Source organism: Lithobates pipiens, unplaced genomic scaffold (assembly GCF_037356315.1).
Source record: "Lithobates pipiens isolate NorthernLeopardFrog02 unplaced genomic scaffold, aLitPip1_a1.2 Scaffold_16, whole genome shotgun sequence".
NCBI classification, from domain to species: Eukaryota; Metazoa; Chordata; class Amphibia; order Anura; family Ranidae; genus Lithobates; species Lithobates pipiens.
The window spans coordinates 21,178,144-21,202,859 of NW_027507748.1; the positions used below are offsets into that span (position 1 = coordinate 21,178,144).

The following is a 24,716-nucleotide window of genomic DNA, read 5'->3' on the forward strand; positions in this document are numbered from 1 at the left end:
GCTCCTCCACCGCTCCTATACCGCTCCTCCACTGCTCCTCCATCGCTCCTATACTGCTCCTCCACCGCTCCTATACTGATCCTCCACCGCTCCTCCACTGCTCCTATAACGCTCCTCCACTGCTCCTCCATCGCTCCTATACTGCTCCTCCACCGCTCCTATACTGCTCCTATACTGCTCCTCCACGCTCCTCCACTGCTCCTCCACCGCTCCTATACCGCTCCTCCACTGCTCCTCCACCGCTCCTATACCACTTCTCCACTGCTCCTCCACCGCTCCTCCACCGCTCCTATACCGCTTCACCACTGCTCCTCCACCGCTCCTCCACCGCTTCTATACTGCTTCTCCACCGCTCCTATACCACTCCTCCACCGCTCCTACACCACTCCTCCACAGCTCTTATACCGCTCCTCCACCGCTCCTATACCACTCCTCCACCGCTCCTATACTGCTCCTCCACCACTCCTCCACCGCTCCTATACTGCTCCTTCACCACTCCTCCACCACTCCTGTACCACTCCTCCACTGCTCCTCCACTGCTCCTATACCACTCCTCCCTTGCTCTTATACCACTCCTCCACCGCTCCTATACCACTCCTCCACCGCTCCTATACTGCTCCTCCACCTCTCCTACACCGTTCCTATACTGCTCCTCCACCACTCCTCCACCGCTCCTGTACCACTCCTCCACTGCTCCTCCACCGCTCCTATACCGATTCTCCACCGCTCCTATACCACTCCTCCATTGCTCCTCCATTGATCCTCCACCGCTCCTATACGGCTCCTCCACCGCTCCTATGCTGCTCCTCCACCACTCCTATACCGCTCCTCCACCGCTCCTATACTGCTCCTCCACCGCTCCTATACCGCTCCTCCACACTCCTCCCCTGCTCCCCCACCGTTCCTATACTGCTCTTCCACTGCTCCTCCACTGCTCCTATACTGCTCCTCCACCGCTCCTATACTGCTTCTCCACTGCTCCTCCACCACTCCTCCACCGCTCCTATACCGCTTCTCCACTGCTCCTCCACCGCTCCTATACCGCTTCTCCACCACTCCTATACCGCTCTTCCACTGCTCCTATACCACTCCTCCACTCCTCCTCCACTGCTCCTATACCGCTCCTCCACTGCTCCTCCACCGCTCCTATACCGCTTCTCCACCCGTCCTCCTCCGCTCCTATACCACTCCTCCACCACTCCTCCACCGCTCCTTCACCGCTCCTGTACCGCTCCTCCACAGATCCTAAACCGCTCCTCCACTGCACCTATACCGCTCCTCCACTACTCCTATACCGCTCGTCCACCAATCCTATACCGCTCCTCCACCACTCCTTCACCGCTCCTGCCCATTGAAAACAATCGGGGCAGCGCCGCCCATACCGCTGGCAAAGCACAGCTGTGTTTTTTTGGCGGATTTAACCCTTTTTTGGCCACTAGCGGGGGGGTTAAAACCGCCACGCTAGCGGCCGAATAGAGCAGCTAAAATTACGATAAATCGGCACTAAATATAGCGCCACCTTACCGCCGATGCCCGGGGTGGCTCAGTGTGAAAGGGGTCTTAAGGAAAGAATAAAAAAATAAAAAAACATGCTATACTTACCTTTGGCTGTGTGAACCAATGAGAAGAGAGAGACCTGGGAGAGCCGCTGCTCTCATGAACATTGCTGGGTTGAGAGGGGGTTCAGGTACTGTAAGTATAAGGGCGGGGGGGAGCTGCACCCAGGTGCTTCTTCACCTGAATAGCACGTGGGGGAAAGCGATTTTTCACTGACAATTTACCGGGGGAATGGCTGGTGTTGGTGCTTCAATCATCACGACACCATTGTTGTTATGGTGTCAGGATGATTGAAACGCATTATGCTTGTCACTTACCATGCCGCCTGCCACCAGATGTGGATTGTCACTTGCCTCGTACACACGATCGGATTTTCTGCAGACAAAACCTCTGACTTTTATCCGAAAGGCGTGTGCCTGGATTTTGTCTTGCATGCAAATTTGCAAAAAAATTGTCGGCCAACAAACACGAAATAGTGACGTAATACGTGGCTTTTCAGCTCTTTAGCGCCACCCTTTGGGCTACTTGTGCTGATTTCATGTTAGTAGAATTTTGGGGAGTGTTGATTCACGCTTTTCATTTTGCGCTTTTCATTTCGTGCTTTTCAGTTTGTTTCTGAACGGCCGTTCGTCAACCAGACATGTTGTGGAATCGGAGGAGATAATGTGTTATTTATTATTGGCCTTGGAGTTGTTGCTTTGACCCAAGTCCAGTCCAGGAACAGGAGGAGGAGGATTTCTTGGACCAAAAATTGGTTGCTTTATTAATCGTGACCAATTATATCATATGCCTTTGCTGCGGGAGCTCCAGGGGAATAATCCAGATGATTTTCGGAATTATCTCCGGATGACGGACCCCTTGCTTTCACCAACTCTTGGCTTTGCTGACCCCCTATATTAAGAAGCAGGACACATGCATGAGGCTTTTATTTAATTTTTTTGGTTGAATAATAATGATTTGATTTGGTATATTTTCTATATTTCTGGATGCAGAGAATGAACTTTTTGGTTAAGTTCTATTGGCAAATAGCATGTCTAATTTTTATATATTTTTCTTTTTTTAATGCACAATAAAAAAAAAAATGTGTAGAATAATACTTGGCTATGTGTTTTAGTTCAAATGACAGTTTGGGAGTAGGCAGCTACATTTAAAAAAATACAATGTAAAATTAACAAGGGACACCAACATAGTTGTATCTTTGATCTTAAAAACTACAGGATAATGGTGTTGTGGTAACTTGCCCAAAAAAAAAAAAAAGTATAATAATATTATTCTTGATATCACTAGAAAATAAAAAAGCCTTTCAAAATTTGTTTGCAATAATTCCATCAGTATCGCCAGCAAAGCAGCTCCATTATTATCCCATTAACCATTTGCCAACCAGCCGCCGTAGTTGCACTGCGGCAGAATGGCACGACTGGGCGAAATGAAATTGTGTAACGTTGCTTCGCCCTGTGGCCACTAGGGGGGCGCGCACGTGCGCCCACGGAGCCGATGCGAGTGCCCGGCGGCCGTGATCACCGCCGGGATCCCGTGATCGCTCGGGGCACACAAAGAACCGGGATCTGTGTGTGTAAACACACAGTTTCTGGTTCTCTGAGGGGAGAAGTGACAGATCGTCTGTTCTTACAGAGTATGAAAAGCGATCTGTCATCTTCCCTACACAGTCCCTTCCCCCCTTCAGTTAGAACACACAATAGGGAACACATTAACCCCCTTATCGCCCCTTGTTGGTTAACCCCTTCCCTGCCAGTAACATTTACACAGTAATCAGTGCATTTTTATAGCACTGATCGCTGTATAAATGACAATGGTCCCAAAAATGTGTCAAAATTGTCCGACATGTCTGCCATAATGTCGCAGTCCTGATAAAAAATAAAAATAAATAAATCACAGATCACCGCCATTACTAGTAAAAAAAAAAAAATAATAATAATAATAATGGCATAAATCTATCCCCTATATTGTAGATGCTATAACTTTTGTGCAAACCAATCAATATACACTTATTGCGATTTTTTTATTTTTATTTATTTTTTTAAGAAAAATATGTAGAAGAATACATATCGGTCTAAACTGAGGAAAAAAAATTTTTTTTATATATTTTTGGAGGATATAAATTATAGCAAAAAGTAAAAAATATTGCGTTTTTTTTTTTTTTTCAATATGGACGCTCTTTATTTTTTGAGCAAAAAATAAAAAATACAGAGGTGATCAAATACCACCAAAAGAAAGCTCTATTTGTGTGGGGAAAAAAGGGACGTCAATTTTGTTTGGGTGCAACGTCGCACGAACGCGCAATTGTCAGTTAAATCGACGCTGTGCCGAATCGCAAAAAGTGCTCTGGTCAGGAAGGTGGTAAAATCTTCCGGGGCTGAAGAGGTTAAAGAAGAAGAGAATTGTGCGCTGCATTTCGAGATTTCATAATTTGCCGCGTCACAAATGTTAATTCTCCATTACAAGCGCAAGTTTACAAGACCGACCGCTTCCGGCTCGTCCTTGCTTCCAAGCATGCGTGTTTGTACTTTGGACTTTTGTCAGACGGACTTGTGTACACACTCTCGGAAAATCCGACAACAGAAGTTTGTCGGCGGAACATTTTAAAGCCTGCCATCCAACATTTGTCCGCGGAAAATCCGACAATTGTCCGATGGAGCGTACAAGTGGTTGGATTTCTTCCAACAGCCTGTCATCACACATTTCCTATCGGAAAATCCGATCGTGTGTACGAGGCTTAAGGCTCCATTCACACCTAGGCGGTTTGAATTGCGGCAAAAAATTGCAACGCGCGAAACTTGGCAAAAGGTGAGTATAGCCTCAAGTTACCGGTAATTAGAAATGAAATACAAGTACCATCATCCAGGGTTCATAATGGAGAGAGGTTGGTTGGTATAAAGATGCCCGGGCAGCTGCTCACACTGACCCTCAAGCACCTTTAACCAACAAGACAACAGATTTGGACTATACCGGTACTAGGTAATTAAAAAAACAAACTAGTTAAAATAAATACAATTTAATAAAGGCAAAAAAGGAACAATTACAGACAAAAAAAAATACCTTAAAATATACTCATAAGTACACCACAATTCATGAATTCCTAACGGGTCAATCCCGAGAAAATTTCAGAGGAAAGGGGGTGCACGGAGTTTCCTCGACTAGTTTAGCGGGGGACCCCGCTTCACCAGGAGGAGGATGATCCCCATAATAGAAACAGGATGCAGACGGGAGGACCCGTTATTTCCCTTGGTGGCGGATGCGGGGGATTGGTTGGACAAGCTCAGAACAGGCATGTACTGGCCATCGGGACTACCGGGAGTTTCCCGGTGGGCCGATGGCTCAGTGGGCCACTATGATGTAAGGGGGCTGGTGATAGGACACTCTGCTATAAGGGGGTGCTGATGGGACACTCTGATATAAGGAGGCTGCTGATGGGACACTCTGCTATAAGGGGGCTGCTCATGGGACACTCTGATGTAAGGGGGTGCTGATGGGACACTCTTATGTAAGGGGTGCTGATGGGACACTCTGATGTAAGGGGGGCTGGTAATGGGACACTTTGATGTAAGGGGGTGCTGATGGGACACTCTGTTGTAAGGGGGCTGGTAATGGGACACTCTGATGTAAGGGAGTGCTGATGGGACACTCAAAATGTAAGTGGGCCGGTCTGGATGAAGTCCATGGCCAAATTTCTGTCCCAGTCCAGCCCTGGCTCAGAACCATCAATGTAGTCTGACCAGAATACAGGGGCTCGGGCGATATATATATAGGTAGAATCGGCAACAAGGCTGCTGATAAGCGAACAAGCCTAGATACTCGTGCCAAAATCACGGCTGATGAAACTGATGTAGGCACAATGCTGGGAGACAAGCCAGGAGAAACCCCTCGCGGTTTGCAGACTCTCCAGGGGCCATGGTGGATAACATCATATGATCCAAATGATTTCCTCGGCAGGATGCTCATGTTCTGGACCCAAGCTTGAACAGTTGCTTGTCGAGTGCCCATCAGTGCCTCATCATCAGTGTCACCTATCAGTGCTGCATATCAGTGTCTCCTACCAGCGCCCACCAGTGCCACCCATCGGTGCTGTCTATCAATGCCCTTCAGTGCTGCCTATTAGTGCCACCTATGAGTGCCACTTATCAGTGCCCATCAATGCCACCTATCAGTGCAGCCTCATCAGTGCCTCCTGATCTGTGCCCACTAGTGCTACCTCATCAGTGCCACCTATCAGTGCCACCTCATCAGTGCCTCCTGATCAGTGCCCATCAGTGCTACCTCATCAGTGTCCATTAGTGGCACCTATCAGTGCAGTCTCATCAGTGCCCACCAGTGCTACCTCATCACTGCCACCTATCAGTACCACCTCATCAGTGCCCATCAGTGCCACCTATTAGTGCCCATCAGTGCCACCTATCAGTGCCACCTATCAGTGCAGCCTCATCAGTGCCTCCTGATCAGTGCCCATCAGTGACACTTATCAGTGCCCATCACCACCACTTATCAGTGCAGCCTCATCAGTGCCCCCTGATCAATGCCCACCAGTGCTACCTCATCAGTGCCCATCAGTGCCATCTATCAGTGCAGCCTCATCATTGCCTCCTGATCAGTGCCCACTAGTGCTACCTCATCAGTGCCCATCAGTGCCACCTATCAGTGCCCATCAGTGCCGCCTTATCAGTGTCTTTTAGTGCCCATCAGTGCCACCTTATCCGTGCCTACTAGTGCCCATCCATGCAGCCTGTCAGTGGCCATCAGTGCCACCTCATCAGTGCCCATCAGTTCCAAATATCAGTGCCCATCAGTGCCGCCTTAGTGCCTATCAGTGCCCATCCATGCAGCCTGTCAGTGCCCATCAGTGCCACCTTATCAGTGCCCATCAATTCCAAATATCAGTGCCCATCAGTGCCCTCTATCAGTGCAGCCTCATCAGTGCCTTCTGATCAGTGCCCCCTAGTGCTACCTCATCAGTGTCCATCAGTGCCACTTATCAGTGCCCCTCAGTGCCACCTCATCAGTGTCTTTTAGTGCCCATCAGTGCCACCTTATCAGTGCCCATCAATTCCAAATATCAGTGCCCATCAGTGCCGCCTTATCAATGAAGCATAAAAATTACCTGTTTGCAAAATTGTATAGCAAACTATGAAAAATATTTTGTTTTTTTGTTTAGCAAAAAATAAAAACCCTCAGTAGTGATTAAATACCACCAAAAGAAATCTTTGTTTGTGTGAAAAAAATTATTAAAATTTCATGAATGCAGTGTTGTATGGCCACGCAATTGTTATTCAAAGTTTGACAGCGCTGAATGCTCAAAATTGGCCTGGGCAGGAAGAGGGTAAAAGTGCCCAGTAAGCAAGTGGTTAAACGTATGCTCTGTGTGTGTGTGTGCGTATATACATATATATTAAATGTTTACAGCTTCGCATAGACAGTCAATGTGGTAAGAGCTATAGGTAGAAAAGAATTGGCAGACTCTTCCTCTGCTAATTGTATTCAGAAGAGATACATTATATAAATGATCTCACCTTCCACTTGACAGTTGTGGTTAGGGATGAGCCGAACACCCCCCGGTTCGGTTCGCACCAGAACTTGCGAACGACCCCCGCGTTCGGTACGAACGTTAGAACCCCATTGAAGTCTATGGGACTCGAACGTTCGAATTGGAAAGTGCTCATTTTAACGGCTAATATGCAAGATACTGTCCTAAAAAGGGTTTGGCGACCTGCCTCCTGCCTCAGGGGACATGGGTCACTGCAAAAAAAAGTTTTAAAAACTACCGTTTTGGCGGGAGCAGTGATTTTAATGACGATTAAAGTGAAAAAAAAAAAGTGAAATATTCCTTTAAATATGGCGCCTGGGGGGTGTCTGTAGTATGCCTGTGAAGTGCCACGTGTTTCCCGTGTTTAGAACAGTCCCTGCACAAAATGACATTAAACGGAAATAACACCATTTAAAACTGCTTGCGGTTTTAATGTTATATCTGGTTCCTGCAATATGGTTGAAAATCATTGAGAAACATGGCATGGGTAGCCCCCCCCCTGCCCATTACCAGCCTATTTGGGTCTTGTACACATATTAAGGGGAACCCCGTACCCATATTAAAAAAAGGAAATGCGTGTGGCCCCCAGGCCCTATATACTCAGAACAGCAGTATACAGGCGGTGCAAACAAGACAGGGACTGTGTAGGTTTGTTGTGTTAAGTTGAATCTGTTTGTCATTTTCAACCGGTACATTTTTAAAGTGTAGCTCCAGTCAAAAAAACTATTTTTAAGCTTTTTGGAAAACATAGGGAAGGGTTATCACCCCTGTATAATTTGTTTTGTCGTCCATCTTTTTTCATCTCACTTGCTGCTGTCTCCTTGCGTTTGCAAGTAGGAGATGTTTGTAAGTTGGATGTTTGAAAGTAGGGGCCTGCCCTATATTATAGCGGTATGTACTGGGTACAGAGCACGCAGACAGCACGCACTCCTAACACTACTGACTGTAAGCTCTATTATTAACCACTTGTTAGCCCAATGTTTGCATAAAGTGAAAGATGAAGTTATGCTGAGTAAATAGATATCAAACATGTCACTCTTCAAAATTGCACATGCCCGTGGAATGGCGCCAAACGTCGCTACTTAAAAAATCCCCATAGGCGACGCTTTAATTTTTTTTTTTTACTGGTTACATGTTTTGAGTTGCAGAGGAGGTCTAGGACTAGAATTATTGCTCTCGCTCTAACATTCTCGGCGATACCTCACATGTGTGGCACATGCGAGCACATGGGGACATGGGCGCTTTAATTTTTCTTTTATTTTTTTATTGTTCATTTTACTTTATTTATTTTAGTTTGACATTTTTTTCCCCAAAAATATATTTTTGATCACTTTTATTCCTATTACAAGAAATGTAAACATCCCTTGTAATAGGAATATGGGGTGACAGGTCCTCTTTACAGTGAAATCTGGGGGGTCAATATGACCCCACATCTCACCTCTAGGCTGGGAAGCCTGAAATAAAAAATAAAAAAAAGATTCTGGCTTTGATCGTACTGGCGAGTTGGTAGAAGCACCGGAGGGCGGTGAGGGGTGGGGGGCGTCTATGGCTGGGTATTTCAGGGTATCACCGAGTATGGCTGGGTATCTCTGAGTATGGCTGGGTATGGCAATTTATGGCAGGGTATTACAGAGTATTGGCGGGGTATTGGCGGGGTACTACAGAGTAATAGCAGGGTACTGCACTGCAGAGTAATGGCAGGGTACTGCACTGCAGAGTAATGGCAGGGTACTGCACTGCAGAGTAATGGCGGGGTACTGCACTGCAGAGTAATGGCGGGGTACTGCACTGCAGAGTAATGGCGGGGTACTGCAGAGTAATGGCGGGGTACTGCACTGCAGAGTAATGGCAGGGTACTGCACTGCAGAGTAATGGCGGGGTACTGCACTGCAGAGTAATGGCGGGGTACTACAGAGTAATGGCAGGGTACTGCACTGCAGAGTAATGGCGGGGTACTGCACTGCAGAGTAATGGCGGGGTACTGCAGAGTAATGGCAGGGTACTGCAGAGTATGCACTGGTATTGCAGAGTATTGGCAGGGAATTGAGGGGTTAAATTCGGTGAGCAGCGATGTGGGCACTGCAGATGCAGCCCACATCGCTGCTGACACCGATCTCTTTCCCCTCCGCTGTACTGATCGGTACAGAAAGGGGAGGTAGGAACAGGCGTCATAACATGACGCCGGTTTGTTTCCAAGTGATCACTCCGTCATTTGACGGAGCAATCACGTGGTAAACGGCCGCTATGAGCGGCCGTTTACCGTGATGCGCCGGGTCCTATGGACCCGGCGGTCACGGATGCTCTCGAGTGCGCACACCTCGGGGCACGCGAGAGCAGAATTCTGGGAGGCCGTTAATTAACGGCCTCTCTGAGTTAAACAACCGCCCTGAAGCCGTTAATCGGCAATGGGCAGTTGTTAAGTGGTTAAAGCTAGATCACTAGCTATATAGGTGAGGTGAATATAGTGGTGTATACTGCAGTCAGGGCACAGACAACAACCACTACACAGCAGCAAGATAGAAAATCAGCCAAAAACGATTGGTGTGTAACTGTGTTGAAGGTACACAGAACACCCACTGCTTCAGATGCAAAGTAACACACTACACGAGGCCGCCTTAAAGGCGGCCTTATATAGTGTGGGGTGTGCACTACACAGCCTGAGCTATGATTGGCCACAGGCAGGATGCCTGTGGCCAATCATGGCTCTCCTCGCTGCCGGCGCTGCGATTGGCCAAGCATGCGGGGTCACAGTGCATGCTTGGCCAATCATCGGGCAGCAATGCACTGCGCCAACGCAGTGCATTGTGGTCCGCGCGCGCGTCACTCGAATTTTGACGCGAACGGCCAAAACGTTCGGAATTCGCCGAACGGCCAATGTTCGAGTCGAACGTACGTTCGACTCGAACACGAAGCTCATCCCTAGTTGTGGTCTTTATCCCATTTTGTCTTTAGAGGCGCCAGGAAGAACCAGAACAATTCTGATTGGTCAAAGTGGTCAGGTGCCAGCAAGTGACCAAGCAGAATTGCTCTGATCATTCCCGAAAGAAGACCACGGCTTTCAAATCCCTGCGTGGGCAGCGGCTGCGCTGCGATTTATGTAAAACTAGATAGTATTTAACCCATATAGTGTGAAAAGAAATAAATAAATAATATTATAAATAAACCTCATTCAAATACCATAGAACATTGACCCAAGTAGCATAAATTAAATAGATAATAGTGCAAAAATTCATTCAAATGCAAATTTTGAAAAACAGAATATAATTCCTAGAGTCCAAAAAAATTGTCTCCTGAGCCAACTCCTGAGCTCTGGGGCTCTCTGGGGACCTGATGTAATGGGGGGGGGGGGCTCTGGGGACCAGATGTAAGTAAGGAGGCTCTCTGGGGACCCTGATGTAATGGGGGGTCTCTGGGGACCTGATGTAAGTAAGGAGGCTCTCTGGGGATCCTGATGTAATGAGGAGGGGGGCTCTGGGGACCTGATGTCAGTAAGGAGGCTCTCTGGGGACCCTGATGTAATGGGGGGGGCTCTGGATACCTGATGTAAGTAAGGAGGCTCTCTGGGGACCCTGATGTAATGGGGGGTCTCTGGGGACCTGATGTAAGTAAGGAGGCTCTCTGGGGACCCTGATGTAATGGGGGGGGCTCTGGGGACCTTATGTAAGTAAGGAGGCTCTCTGGGGACCCTGATGTAATGGGGGTCTCTGGGGACCTGATGTAAGTAAGGAGGCTCTCTGGGGACCCTGATGTAATGGGGGGCTCTGGGGACCTGATGTAAGTAAGGAGGCTCTCTGGGGACCCTGATGTAATGGGGGGGGGGGCTCTGGGGACCTGATGTAAGTAAGGAGGCTCTCTGGGGACCCTAATGTAATGGGGGGGCTCTGGGGACCTGATGTCAGTAAGGAGGCTCTCTGGGGACCCTCTGGGGGCCCTGATGTAATGGGGGGCTCTGGGGACCTGATGTAAGTAAGGAGGCTCTCTGGGGACCCTGGTGTAATGGGGGGTGGCTCTGGGGACCTGATGTAAGTAAGGAGGCTCTCTGGGGACCCTGATGTAATGGGGGGTCTCTGGGGACCTGATGTAAGTAAGGAGGCTCTCTGGGGACCCTGATGTAATGGGGGGGCTCTGGAGACCTTATGTAAGTAAGGAGGCTCTCTGGGGACCCTGATGTAATGGGGGGTCTCTGGGGACCTGATGTAAGTAAGGAGGCTCTCTGGGGACCCTGATGTAATGGGGGGGCACTGGGGACCTGATGTAAGTAAGGAGGCTCTCTGGGGACCCTGATGTAATGGAGGGGGGGGCTCTGGGGGCCTGATGTAAGTAAGGAGGCTCTCTGGGGACCCTGATGTAATGGGGGGGCTCTGGGGACCTGATGTCAGTAAGGAGGCTCTCTGGGGACCCTCTGGGGACCCTTATGTAATGGGGGGGCTCTGGGGACCTGATGTCAGTAAGGAGGCTCTCTGGGGACCCTGATGTAATGGGGGGCTCTGGGGACCTGATGTCAGTAAGGAGGCTCTCTGGGGACCCTGATGTAATGGGGGGCTCTGGGGACCCTGATGTAAAGGGGGCTCTGGGGACCTGATGTAAGTAAGGAGGCTCTCTGGGGACCCTGATGTAATGGGGGGCTCTGGGGACCTGATGTCAGTAAGGAGGCTCTCTGGGGACCCTGATGCAATGGGGGGCTCTGGGGACCCTGATGTAAGGGGGGCTCTGTGGACCTGATGTAAGTAAGGAGACTCTCTGGGGATCCTGATGTAATGGGGGGGGGGGGGTCTGGGGACCTGATGTAAGTAAGGAGGCTCTCTGGGGACCCTGATGTAATGGGGGGGCTCTGGGGACCTGATGTCAGTAAGGAGGCTCTCTGGGGACCCTGATGTAATGGGGGGCTCTGGGGACCTGATGTAAGTAAGGAGGCTCTCTGGGGACCCTGATGTAATGGGGGGGGGCTCTGGGGACCTTATGTAAGTAAGGAGGCTCTCTGGGGACCCTGATGTAATGGGGGGGCTCTGGGGACTTGATGTAAGTAAGGAGGCTCTCTGGGGACCCTGATGTAATGGGGGGGGGCTCTGGGGACCTGATGTAAGTAAGGAGGCTCTCTGGGAACCCTGATGTAATGGGAGGGGGCTCTGGGGACCTTATGTAAGTAAGGAGGCTCTCTGGGGACCCTGATGTAATGGGGGGGGCTCTGGGGACTTGATGTAAGTAAGGAGGCTCTCTGGGGACCCTGATGTAATGGGGGGGGGGCTCTGGTGACCTGATGTCAGTAAGGAGGCTCTCTGGGGACCCTGATGTAATGGGGGGCTCTGGGGACCCTGATGTAAGGGGGCTCTGTGGACCTGATGTAATAAAGGCTGCATTTGATGGGCGCTGTTGAGGCTGCATTTGATGGGCACTGGTGAGGCTGCATTGATGGGCACTGGTGAGGCTGCATTTGATGGGCGCTGGTGAGGCTGAATTTGATGGGCACTGCTGAGGCTGTATTTGATGGGCACTTCAATAAAAAAGGTGGGATATACATGGGCAGGGCAAAGGGGGTGGAGTCAGGGATGGAGCCAGGAGGGGCAGCAAATTGGGGTTTCGCCTAGGGCAGTGATGGCAAACCTTGGCACCCCTGATGTTTTGGAACTACATTTCCCATGATGCTCAAACACTCTGCAGTGCAGTTGAGCATCATGGGAAATGTAGTTCCAAAACATCTGGAGTGCCAAGGTTCGCCATCACTGGCCTAGGGTGTCAAAAATCCTTGCACCAGCCCTGCTAGCAGTCTCTGTATCATTGTGGGAGACTTGGGGCATATTCAGCGGCTGGGGGGTTAGAGATACACTACCTTGATCATTTACTGGCACTGCCAAACCCAGAAAATTGACCTGTTTAGTTGATAAGACAAGACTTAGGGTCCTTTCACACGGGGCGGATCAGTTCTGATCCGCCCCGTGGATGTCCGTTTGCTCAGCGGGGATCACTCCGCCGATCCCCGCTGAGCAGGGAGATGACAGCTCCGTCTCTGCACACTGCGCAGGGACGGACCTGTCACAGCGCCGCTCTCCCCTATGGGAGATCGGATGACGACGGACCGCAGTGCCCGTCGTCATCCGATCCGATCCACAGACGGATGGAAAAATAGCTTTTTCCTCCGTCACACTTTTTCGGATCGGAGCGGGTCGGATGTCAGCGGACATGTCACCGCTGACATCCGACGCTCCATAGAGCTCTATGGAGCACCCGTTCAGGTCCGCCTGAAAAACTGACAGGCGGGCCTGAACGGATCGTCAGTGTGAAAGGGGCCTAAAGAACAATTCCAGGTATGGCTACATTATACATAGCTTGGACCAATGTAACTATGTATATTCCATATGTGGCCGATGCCCTCAAGCAAGTCACAGCAGAAGCCGATCAGCGGTGCCGGCCAATGAATGTCCACCGGCGCCCGTCGAGGAGAACGACAAAAACAATACAGAGCTCCATCCTATCAGCGGGCATGTGATGGATTTTGTTTCCATGCAAAGCACATCCCCTAATGAAAGCACCACATAGTACACATAAACACTGGCTAGGTACACATTTGATCACCTTAGATGTTTAACCCCTTCCCTGCCAGTGTCATTAGTACAGTGACAGTGCATATTTTTAGCACTGATCACTATATTAGTGTCACTGGGTCCCACAAAGTGTCAGTTAGTGTTCAAACGTCCTCCGCAATATCGCAGCCCCGCTATAAATCGCTGATCGCCGCCATTGTATTAATAAATAAATTAAAATTCCAGAATATACTGTATACCATAGTTTGTAGACGCTATAACTTTTGCACAAACCAATCAATATACGCTTATTGCGATTTTTTATTTATTTTTTACCAAAAAATATGTAGCCTAAATTCATGAAGAAATTTGATGTTTTAAATTTTTTTTATTAAAAATGTTTTATAACAGGAAGAGAAGAAAAGATCCATCGCACACTTGGATCCAAAAGATGCTGTAGAAATGTCTTTATTGTCATGAGCCAGACAAAACTGCAATGGTGATCAGTTTGACGCGTTTCACACAAAAAGAACCGCGCTTGTTCATAAGAATTGAAATTCTCACATTACAAGCTATGTAAAGGCGTATATCATATCAAACACCTAACACAAAACACCTTGTAATTAAAGAGCAATCAACACAAAACTTCACCGACAAACATTTCTTAAATGCTAAAACATCTGATCATAAAATGGTCAAAACAAAAATAGATGTAAACATGTAAGCAAGAAATGTATCAAAAACAAAAATAGAAAAATGAGCAAAAAAAACATGTATGTATAAATCGCATATATATATATCCTTGTATAAGAAATTGAGTCTAATTGTGTGATTAATGTTTATGTTTTATAGCACAAAGTTAAAAAAAAAAAAAAAAAATATATATATATATATATATATATATATATATATATATATATATATATATATATATATATATATATATATATATATATATATATATATATATAAAATATATATTTTTATATATATATATATATATATATTTATTTATTTTTTATTCTCGCCCATCTTATGTTTATTACGCAAAAAAAAAAAAAAACGCAGAGGTCATCAAATACCACCAAAAGAAAGTTCTATTTGTGGGGAGAAAAAATGACATAAACTTCATTCAGACTCCTTTCACACTGAGGCTGTTTTCAGGCATTTTAGCGCTAGAAATAGCGCCTGTAAAGCGCCTGAAATCTGCCTCCTATTCATTTCATTGTGTCTTTTCACACTGGGGGCGGTGCCAGGCGGGACGTTAGGAAAAGTCCTGCAAGCAGCATCTTTGGGGTGATTTGGAAGCGCTGTATACACCACCCCCATAACGCCCTGCCCATTGAAATGAATGGCCAGCAATTCGAAAGCGCTTGAAAAGCGTTTTGGAAGTGTCACAACACAGGCGCATTTAACACCTTCTTCAGCCACCACTGCAGTGGCGGCCCATCCATACGGGGTGAATGGGTGCCTCCCCTCTAATTCATGGGCCCGGCCCCTAATCTACGTGCAGGGCGCAGGACGCATGGATTGCAATGGGTTTTTTTTTTGTTGGAAGCCGCAAGCTCTAATTGGCATCAAAAAAGGGTGGGCTTGGTGCGCCCTGAGTTGTGTGACAATAGCGAAATTAATATTCGCTAATGACGTCCTGTTTCTCCTCCCGGGCCAATCAGGAAGTGGGTCCTGAGATATAATTGGACCCCATTGGCCCGGAGTCTGAAGACCCCATTGGCCAGGAGGAGAAGCAGCGACCACTGGAAAAGTGAGGAGATGGAGGGGGGAGGCTGCAGCCGTGACCTGGATGGGGTAAGTGCCGATCAATCTGTGAGCAAGCAAGCCGGTGCCTGGGGGGGGTTGGTGTCGGGTGGCAGGCTGGAGCAACCGGTGGGGTAGATGTCTCAGCCCCCCCTGATATCCTGTGACCCTAAACCCTTCAGTCCGAAGACCCCATTGGCCGGGAGGAGGAGCAGCGACCGCTTGGACGGTAAAGCGCACTAGAACAAGCAGCGCCTTAATGATAATGCTCGGCGGCCCCAGTGCGAAAGTAGCCTAATGCCACGTACACACGGCTGGACTTTCTGGTGTTCTGGCAGATAGTGTCCTGCCATCATATAGTGTCTGCCCCGTACTGCGCATGCGCAGTACGGGGCAGAAGAAGCTTCGGAAAATCTCTGAAGCTGAACATCGCCTGCGCCGTGAGTGGAGGTGGTAGCCCCACCATCCAAGCAGACATAGGGTTGGGAAAATTATAGGGCCCCTCGCGGGCAAGCTTTGCTCGCCACGCTTTGGGTTCGACCTCGCTGCGCTCGGCTCTTTTATATTCCTACTCTATGTCCACTTGGATGGTGGGGATAGAACCTGGACTCACGGCGCAGGCGCCGTTCATCTTCGGGTATTTTCGGAATCTGTGTGTGCTGTGTACTGCGCATGCGCACTACACAGCGGACACTATCCAATGGGGGACCATATATGATAGGACACCGCCAGACTAGGTCTGACGTTCTTCCTGATGGACTTTCTGCGGAGTTCCGACGGACTTTCCGAATGAACGAACGGAACGATCACAGTCCGACAATTCGAACATCATGACGTACGACCGGACTAGAATAAGGAAGTTCATAGCCCGTAGCCAATAGCTGCCCTAGTGTCGGTTTTCGTCCATCGGACTAGCATACAGACGAGCTGATTTCTCCATAGGAACTGGGTCCGGTGGAGTTCCGGCAGAAAAAATTAAAGCATGTTCTATTTCTAAAGTCCGTCAGATTTTTGGACAGCATAGGTCCGATGGAGCCCACACAAGATCGAATTGTCCAACGGATTCGTTCCGTCGGACCTTTGCTGTCAAAAATCCCAGTCGTGTGTACACGGCATTAGTAACAGCATTGCAGGACCGCCCAATGTAACAGTGTTGTACCGCAAAATATGGCCTGGTCATGAAGAGGGGTAAATCCTGCAGAGGGCACGTTCTACATTATGCCGGTACTCTTCACCCTCTCTGTTTGTGCTATTTTGTGGAGATGCCCTCCATTCTCATCACATTAGGTGATTCGGAATCACGGGCAGAATTGCTGTGATTGTGCCCGCGATTCGAATATGATAGCAAAACACACAGGGCGCATTTTGGGTTGGCGTTATTTGTCATGGCACCCCAAGAGCGGTGCGATTCGGATTGTCGAGTGACAGCATCATGCAGCAATGATGGCAAAGCACGCTTTTAAAAATTGTGCTGAGCTTGTCGCCCAAAAAGGAGCACAGGCTTCCTATTGAAATGAATAGGCTGCACTATGCGTGACACAGAAACGTGTGTAAATTGCTTTTTGAAAATGGCGAGCTGGAACATTCGTTCCCACAATGCAATGTCTGAACAGGCCCTGAACTGCAAGGCTGGAGCTGAGAACTTTTGATGGTGTAGAATTGGAGATATTGATACAATGTTGTTGATTTTTATATGTTCCAGTTACTCCCTAGTTTACTAATGTGTTGTATTTATAATTCATTTGAGTTACATTGTATCATCTTGTAACTATTCAAGTGCTATTTGTCTAACAGATTCTGTACACATTGGATTATTGTCAACACAGTGTGCAGATTAGACTTTACTGATTACTCGTGCTTCAAGGCCCATTTACTTCTCTGCAGTCCGGTAACACATGTTAGGCTGAGTATTAACTCGTGTTGCATTAAAGCCGCCCATTGAAAATAATGTGCTGCCAAAGCACCATAATGTGCCAAAAAAAACACATGGACCACATGACCACAGGTATGTGCAGCCTATTGCATTAGGGTATGCACCCCAAAGCTCAAACACACATGTGCATGTGTGTGTATTTATATATATATATATATATATGCATACAGTCAGGTCCATAAATATTGGGACATCAACACAATTCTAATCTTTTTGGCTCTATACAACACCACAATGGATTTGAAATGATGTGCTTTAACTGCAGACTTTCAGCTTTAATTTGAGGGTATTTACATCCAAATCAGGTGAACGGTTTAGGAACCACCATGCCTGTGCTGTGCTCATTATGAGGGGCTCCCACCATCCCTGTGCTCATTATGGGGGGCTCCCACCATCCCTGTGCTCATTATGGGGGGCTCCCACCATCCCTGTGCTCATTATGGGGGGCTCCCACCATCCCTGTGCTCATTATGGGGGGCTCCCACCATCCCTGTGCTCATTATGGGGGGCTCCCACCATCCCTGTGCTCATTATGGGGGGCTCCCACCATCCCTGTGCTCATTATGAGGGGCTCCCACCATCCCTGTGCTGTGCTGACTTCCTGAGTTTTTAACTTCATCATAATGAATAATCAATAATAAACAATATTAACGAACGTTCTTATTTTGTCCGATTCTGAATCTCCCATCGACTACCAGTACCAGTCTCCCACTCCCATAAAATGGCATGAAAGTCCGGTTGTGTGTACGTGGCATTAGAGCAGGGAGTCTCCAAACTTTCTAAATAAAGGACCAGTTTACAGCCCTTCAGTCTTTGGGGTGGCCGGACCATGGCCAGTTGGTGTCAGTGGGAGGAATAGTGCCCCATTGTCTGTGTCAGTGGGAGGAATATTGCCCCATTGTTGGTGTCAGTGGGAGGAATAGTGCCCCATTGTGGGTGCCAGTGGTAGGAATATTGCCCCATTGTTGATGTCAGTGGGAGGAATAGTGCCCCATTGTGGGTGTCAGTGGGAAGAATAGTGCCCCATTGTGGGTGCCAGTGGTAGGAATATTGCCCCATTGTTGGTGTCAGTGGGAGGAATAGTGTCCCATTGTGGGTGTCAGTGGAAGGAATAGTGCCCCATTGTTGGTGTCAGTGGGAGGGATACTGTCCCATTATGAGTGTCAGTGGGAGGAATAGTGCCCCATTATTTATATCAATGCACACATTATTGCACCATTGTTGGTGTCAGTGGTAGGAATAGTGCACCATTGTTGGTGTCAGTGGGAGGAATAGTGCCCCATTGTGGGTGCCAGTGGTAGGAATAGTGCCCCATTGTAGATGTCATTGCACACATTATTGCACCATTGTTGGTGTCAGTGGGAGGAATAGTGCCCCATTGTGGGTGCCAGTGGTAGGAATAGTGCCCCATTGTAGATGTCAGTGCACACATTATTGCACCATTGTTGGTGTCAGTGGTAGGAATAGTGCCTCAAGGTGCCACATAAAGGTAAGCAAAGGGCACATTCGCCCCCCGAGCCACAGTTTGGAGACCACTACCTTCAAGAATTGAGATGTAATAAACGGTAATGCTGTGTATATAACGTCTGTTGACGAGCTTGTTAACACAACACAAGATATCAAAGGGCTCTGAATGACATCAGTGACTCTGAAATATAAATGTTTATTCTTAAAGAAAAGATACATTGTATCGTCCTTCTAGCTTCATGTTTCAGCTTTCTCCTTTATAACACGGAGACTGTTCCCACCTCGGTCCTCCCTCAACGCCCAGTATCTCATTCATTCCAGTGACACCCCATCGATGGTCAATCTGTCGAAGGGTTAAATGTTAATTTTCCACCATTGGATCGTTTATAACTAATCACGGGCAGCAAATGTGTAAATTCGCCCTTATCTGTGCCATCTCTTTTTCCGATGGCTCGGTAAACTCGGCTAAGCTGTTTTGCTTTTTTGCTTTCACGCTCCTGTCCTTGCATTTTTCCAGTCCAATTAGGTTATTACTAAAGACTAAATGAGGCATGGAGCCTCTGAAAGTCACACCGTCACCCCAGCGACGGCCACCGGGCTGGGATTGGTGAGGGGCAGCCGGGCGTGACGGAGAGTCAACTTTCCTTTCCTTGTACCGCCCTCTGCCAGAGAATCACCTTCACATTCTTCAAGCTGAACTCTAATCCGAATAGATTTTGCTTTCCCTGGTTCCTCCCCCCTCCCCCCATCAGCAACATAGTCATGAAAATATTAAATTAAACCTTTCTGATTTCTTTACGCACCTAATTTGAGACACAGTGATGTCATCACTGGGTCTCTGCGCTTCTCTGTGCAATGCAGGCAGATTGTGCAGATTGTGGGAGGGGCTGGCAGAGTGCGGTACATGGCTTCCTGAGAACCTCACAGCACCCTGACTCCGTACTCCTCCCAAGGGCTCTCAGCCCTGATGCAAGCAGTGGGAAGGCTCTTGGGAGGAGATATGCAAAATCAAAATACTGTACTTTGATGGGTGGCTGTTCATCTGGAGGAGTGGGCGTTCCCAGGCAGGCTGTATTTGCATGCAGACCATCCTAGTAACAATCACCATGATTGGAGGAACTTAGATCCAATGAAAGGAAGGGGTGGGCCAGTGATTACGATGGATGTACATCATGGGACATTACATTTTTTGTTTTATTTTTTATTTACAATGTACCCCTTACTCATTCATAGATGGGGAGGAAGATATCTGAGGGCCCTGTTATTGTTAAAGGGGTCTTCCAGATCCTGAAAAGCCCTCCTCCCCCAGACCCCTCCACACAATCACCGGGCCAGGGTTGTAGAGAGGAGGCCCTTGTCCTCATCAACTTGGGGACAAGAATCATTATTTTTTGCACAAGGTTCTCCTTGACATCCATACGGAACCTGCATCGCTTCTCGGCCTTTTGGCTAAGATCGAGTGTAGTGTCTGTTCTTATCTGTTGCCAGAGGAGGCGCTATGCTACCCCAAAATGGGGAGGGCAGATGCAAATCCAATTTTGTAATTGTACCTGGACGGTCTGTTTTGGTTGGGGGCACGTTGGCGCTCTTTGGTCATACCATAGAGCAGGGATATGCAATTAGCGGACCTCCAAGTGTTGCAAGACTACAACTCCCATCATGCCTCTGCCTCTGAGTGTCATGCTTGTGGCTGTCGGGGTCTTGCTATGCCTCATGGGACTTGTAGTTCTGCAATAGCTGGAGGTCCGCTAATTGCATATCCCCGCTGTAGAGGCTGATGATTGGTTGTGTCTGAGCAGCAGGGTCATTGCTAGGTCTACAAATGATCTGGGGCTAGAGACCATAGTATTGTAGTAAAGAAAGTCATATGCTTGGGCAGGCATACACATGTATATAATATACGTGTGTGTATGTGTGTGTATATATATCCCCAGAGAGACCCCCCTTACATCAGGGTCCCCAGAGAGCCTCCTCCTTAAATCAGGGTCCCCAGAGATCCTCCCCTCCCCTTGGGGACCCCTGCAGAGACTCGGGGCTATGGACCCCAGATTCGGGCTATAGCCCCAAAAGCCACTCCCTAGCGACGCCACTGCTGAGCTGTACTCCTGGTGTGGAAGGGAGCTGCACCGGTCAGGCTGAAGGGTCGGGTCCCTTGCCTTCTGGCCTAGATTGGTGTGGTCCTCCCCAACCCCCCCCCCCCCCGGCCCCCCTTTCCCACCAGGGGGGTGGTTAGTATTTTCTGAATTTAATTAGGTAGAAGCGATGGGAGTGGTGGTTGAATCCTTACATCCAGGGCTCTCCCTAAGCTCTCAGAGCTCCAGGCCTTCCTGGTAGGGGTGGGGGCTGTGCTGGTCTGGCTGTGGGTCAAGGTGGGGGAAAAACCCATGGTGTATGTGCCCCTGGGGTGACAGTCCACTTTGATTTATAGCACCACGGTCACTGTACCATACCATACTTTTTTTCTCACCTGCCTCCTGGGCTGGGCCTTTTGGCTGGGACCAGAGGAATATTTGGCCTGGTCATTGTTTGACCACTTTTCACTCTCCTCTCCACTTCCTTCTCCCCTGCTTTCTTTTATTTAAGCCCTTGTTTGTCCCGTTTTGTATTTTTATGTTTGTACACAGTTGTTGCACGTGTGACTGGTAGGGAGTAGGTCCTCGGGCCTGCCCTGAAAGTCTTAGGAGGGGGTGGACATGGTGTTCTGGCTTGGTACACCCTCTCTCATGGGATCTCCCATTGGGAGAGCCCCACCAAGTACTTGGGTGGGTCTTTTTTCAGCAGACCTCCAAAGAAAGACTTTTTTTGGCACCGAGTAAAGTTTTTGAGTGTGTTTCACATACCATGGAGTTTAAAAAAAATAAAAAAGGAACCTGCATCAAGGAAAAATGTATTCTTAGGTGGTACCCCATACCACATCTGGTATAGATGAAGGGAATCCCAGACTGTGGCTCTGGTATAGATGATGGGAAATCCCAGACCATGGATCTGTTATAGATGTAGGGAATCCTAGACCCTGGATCTGGTATAGATGAAGGAAATGTAACATTTTGAATCTGGTACAGCTGAAGGGAATTTCAAAACATGGATCTGGTATAGATGGAAGGAATCTCAGACCATGGATCTGGTATAGATGGAGGGCATCTCAGGCCGTAGGTCTGGTATAGATAAAGGTAATCTCTAGACAATAGATCTGGTATAGATTAAGAGAGTCTCAGACCCTGGGTCTGGTACAGATAAATGTAATCTCAGACCCTGGATCTGGTATAGATTAAGGCAATCCCAAACCCAGGATCTGATATAGATGAAGGTAATCCCAAACCCAGGATCTGATGTAGATGAAGGGAATCTCAGAACCTTGATCTGGTGTAGAAGGAAGGAATCTCAGACCATGGATCTGGTATACAGTAGATCAAGGGAATCTCAGACCCTGGATCTCATAAAAATGATAAGTGTCTCAGACCCTGGATCTGGTATAGATGAAGGGAATCTCAGACCATGGATCTGGTATAGATAAAGGGAATCGTATACCCTGGATCTGGTATAGATGAAGGGAATCCCAGACCCTGGATCTGGTATAGATGAAGGGAATCTCAGACCATGGATCTGGTATAGATAAAGGGAATCGTATACCCTGGATCTGGTATAGATGAAGGGAATCCCAGACCCTGGATCTGGTATAGATGAAGGGAATCTTATACCCTGCATCTGGTATAGATGAAGGGAATCTCTAGACAATAGATCTGGTATAGATGAAGGGAGTCTCAGACCCTGGATCTCATATAAATGATAAGTGTCTCAGACCCTGGATCTGGTATAGCTGAAAGGAATCTCAGACCCTGGATCTGGTATAGATGAAGGGAATCCCAGACCCTGGATCTGGTATAGATGAAGGGAATCCCAGACCCTGGATCTGGTATAGATGAAGGGAATCCCAGACCCTGGATCTGGTATAGATGAAGGGAATCCCAGACCCTGGATCTAGTATAGATGAAGGGAATCTTATACCCTGGATCTGGTAAAGATTAAGGGAATCTGAGGCCATGGATCTGGTATAGATGAAGGGAATCTTATACCCTGGATCTGGTATAGATGAAGGGAATCCCAGACCCTGGATCTATTATAGATGAAGGGAATCCCAGACCCTGGATCTAGTATAGATGAAGGGAATCTTATACCCTGGATCTGGTAAAGATTAAGGGAATCTCAGGCCATGGATCTGGTTTAGATGAAGGGAACCTTATACCCTGGATCTGGTATAGCTGAAAGGAATCTCAGACCCTGGAACTGGTATAGATGACAGGAATTCCAGACCCTGGATCTGGTATAGATGAAGGGAATCTCAGACCCTTGCACATGTGTGGAGGTAAACGCAGTGCACATTTCTGCATGTAGATGCAGCTGTGCATATTACCTCATTGATTATTATCGTGCTGCATTTTGATGCGCACAAAACTATATACTGTGCGCATCTAAATTCAATGTTTTTTCTGCCCGTGTGAATGAGCCCTTAGGCGGTGCTAGCGACATTATATACCTGTCTTCTAGCATGCAATGCACTGGTTGCTTTAGCTCCCTGTATAAAAGCTACTGACCGATACGTTATGCAATAAAAATACATATAAATATTTGTTCGCTGTTTGCGGTGTTCTATAGGTGAATGCTAGTTCTAAAACTAATTAACGGCGGGTCAATAGGGAAAAATGATGGAAAAGAACCTTGGAATTTTTGGCTGCATTCACACTTGGCGATTTGGAATCGGCAGCAGAATTGCTGTGAAATCACAGCAAATCGCCGCAAAACGCGTGACGTGCATTTGCATGATATTATTATAACGGCACCCCAAACTCAGTGCGAATCTGCCATGATCGTCACGCTACAGAATCAATCGCGGCAAGACGCACGTTTATAAACCACACTAAGCTTGTTGCCCAAGAAGGACTGGGAGCTTTCTTTTGGGAAACAAATGCACATAGGGAAAAGGGGCTGCCCTTTTTGAGATTCTTATACACAAAACTGCGTGAATATCGCTCAACAAAAATAGCAAGCGTGCGACTCTTGTTGAACGTGAATGGGGCCCAAGGCTAAAAATTCATCTGCTTGCTGCCACTTCTACCTGATGTGGTCCCAACGCCGGATGTTCGGCTAACCAGATGCTCTGAGATTTTTGAAGAGCCCTCGGAGACTTTGAATTTTCGATACCTTTGTCTTCTTCCTTCTACACGGTGTCACCAGAGATCAGTGATACAAAGTAACCGTCCTCTTTCGAGTGCCCCTCTAATGTTTCCAATCAAATAATTTCTCCGCCACGCTAATGGTGCATTTTTTCTATTGAACCCTTAAATGAGATGAAGCTTTCCTCGGGCGTTTCATTACTGCCGCGGGCCTACGGCTGACCGGTTGGCAGAAAGAGAGAGATTTACGGACCTGGAGCGATTCCACCTGCCGGCTTAATGGACGAGGGGAAAGCGGAGGCTGATGGGTCGCTGTTTACTTACTGCTCGGAGAGATAACTCGCCAATGCCAGCGGAAGACGCTAAAGTGTTTTGGAGAGGGGGCAAGAGGGCGCACGCGGCGGCCGCGTTGTTTGTACTCAATGCCTTCTGAATAATTTATTACCGCTGATGCTTGTTTGTTCCCTGAATTCGGGAGAAGAGAGCGCTGGGCAGATGCCACTTACCCGCTCCGTGTAAATCAATTTCCTTGACGTCCTTTAGATTACGAGCCTCTTGCCCTCGCTGAACTCATTATCTGACAATTCTGCGACTTTTTTTCCCCTGAAATTGGCTTTTAATGGAAGGAATGGGCTATGAAACACGATACCGAGTCCTCTGGAAAAAAAATTAAAAATCGCCAGCGAGGCCGTGCGCCATTGTGAGAGCGGGAACATGCTCCAATTTTCTGGCAGAAACACGAGCTGTGGGCTTCCTAATGAAATCCTGTTATTAATGAT

General features: G+C 47.9%; 1 protein-coding gene and 1 pseudogene across 1 annotated transcript in view; both read left to right on the forward strand.

The window, feature by feature from the left end:
- Positions 1–24,716, forward strand: part of CASR (calcium sensing receptor) — a 234,382-nt gene that overhangs the window by 56,770 nt on the left and 152,896 nt on the right. The gene's annotated exons all lie outside the window — the stretch shown is intronic.
- LOC143986332 (U2 spliceosomal RNA) lies at positions 20,196–20,369 on the forward strand (annotated as a pseudogene).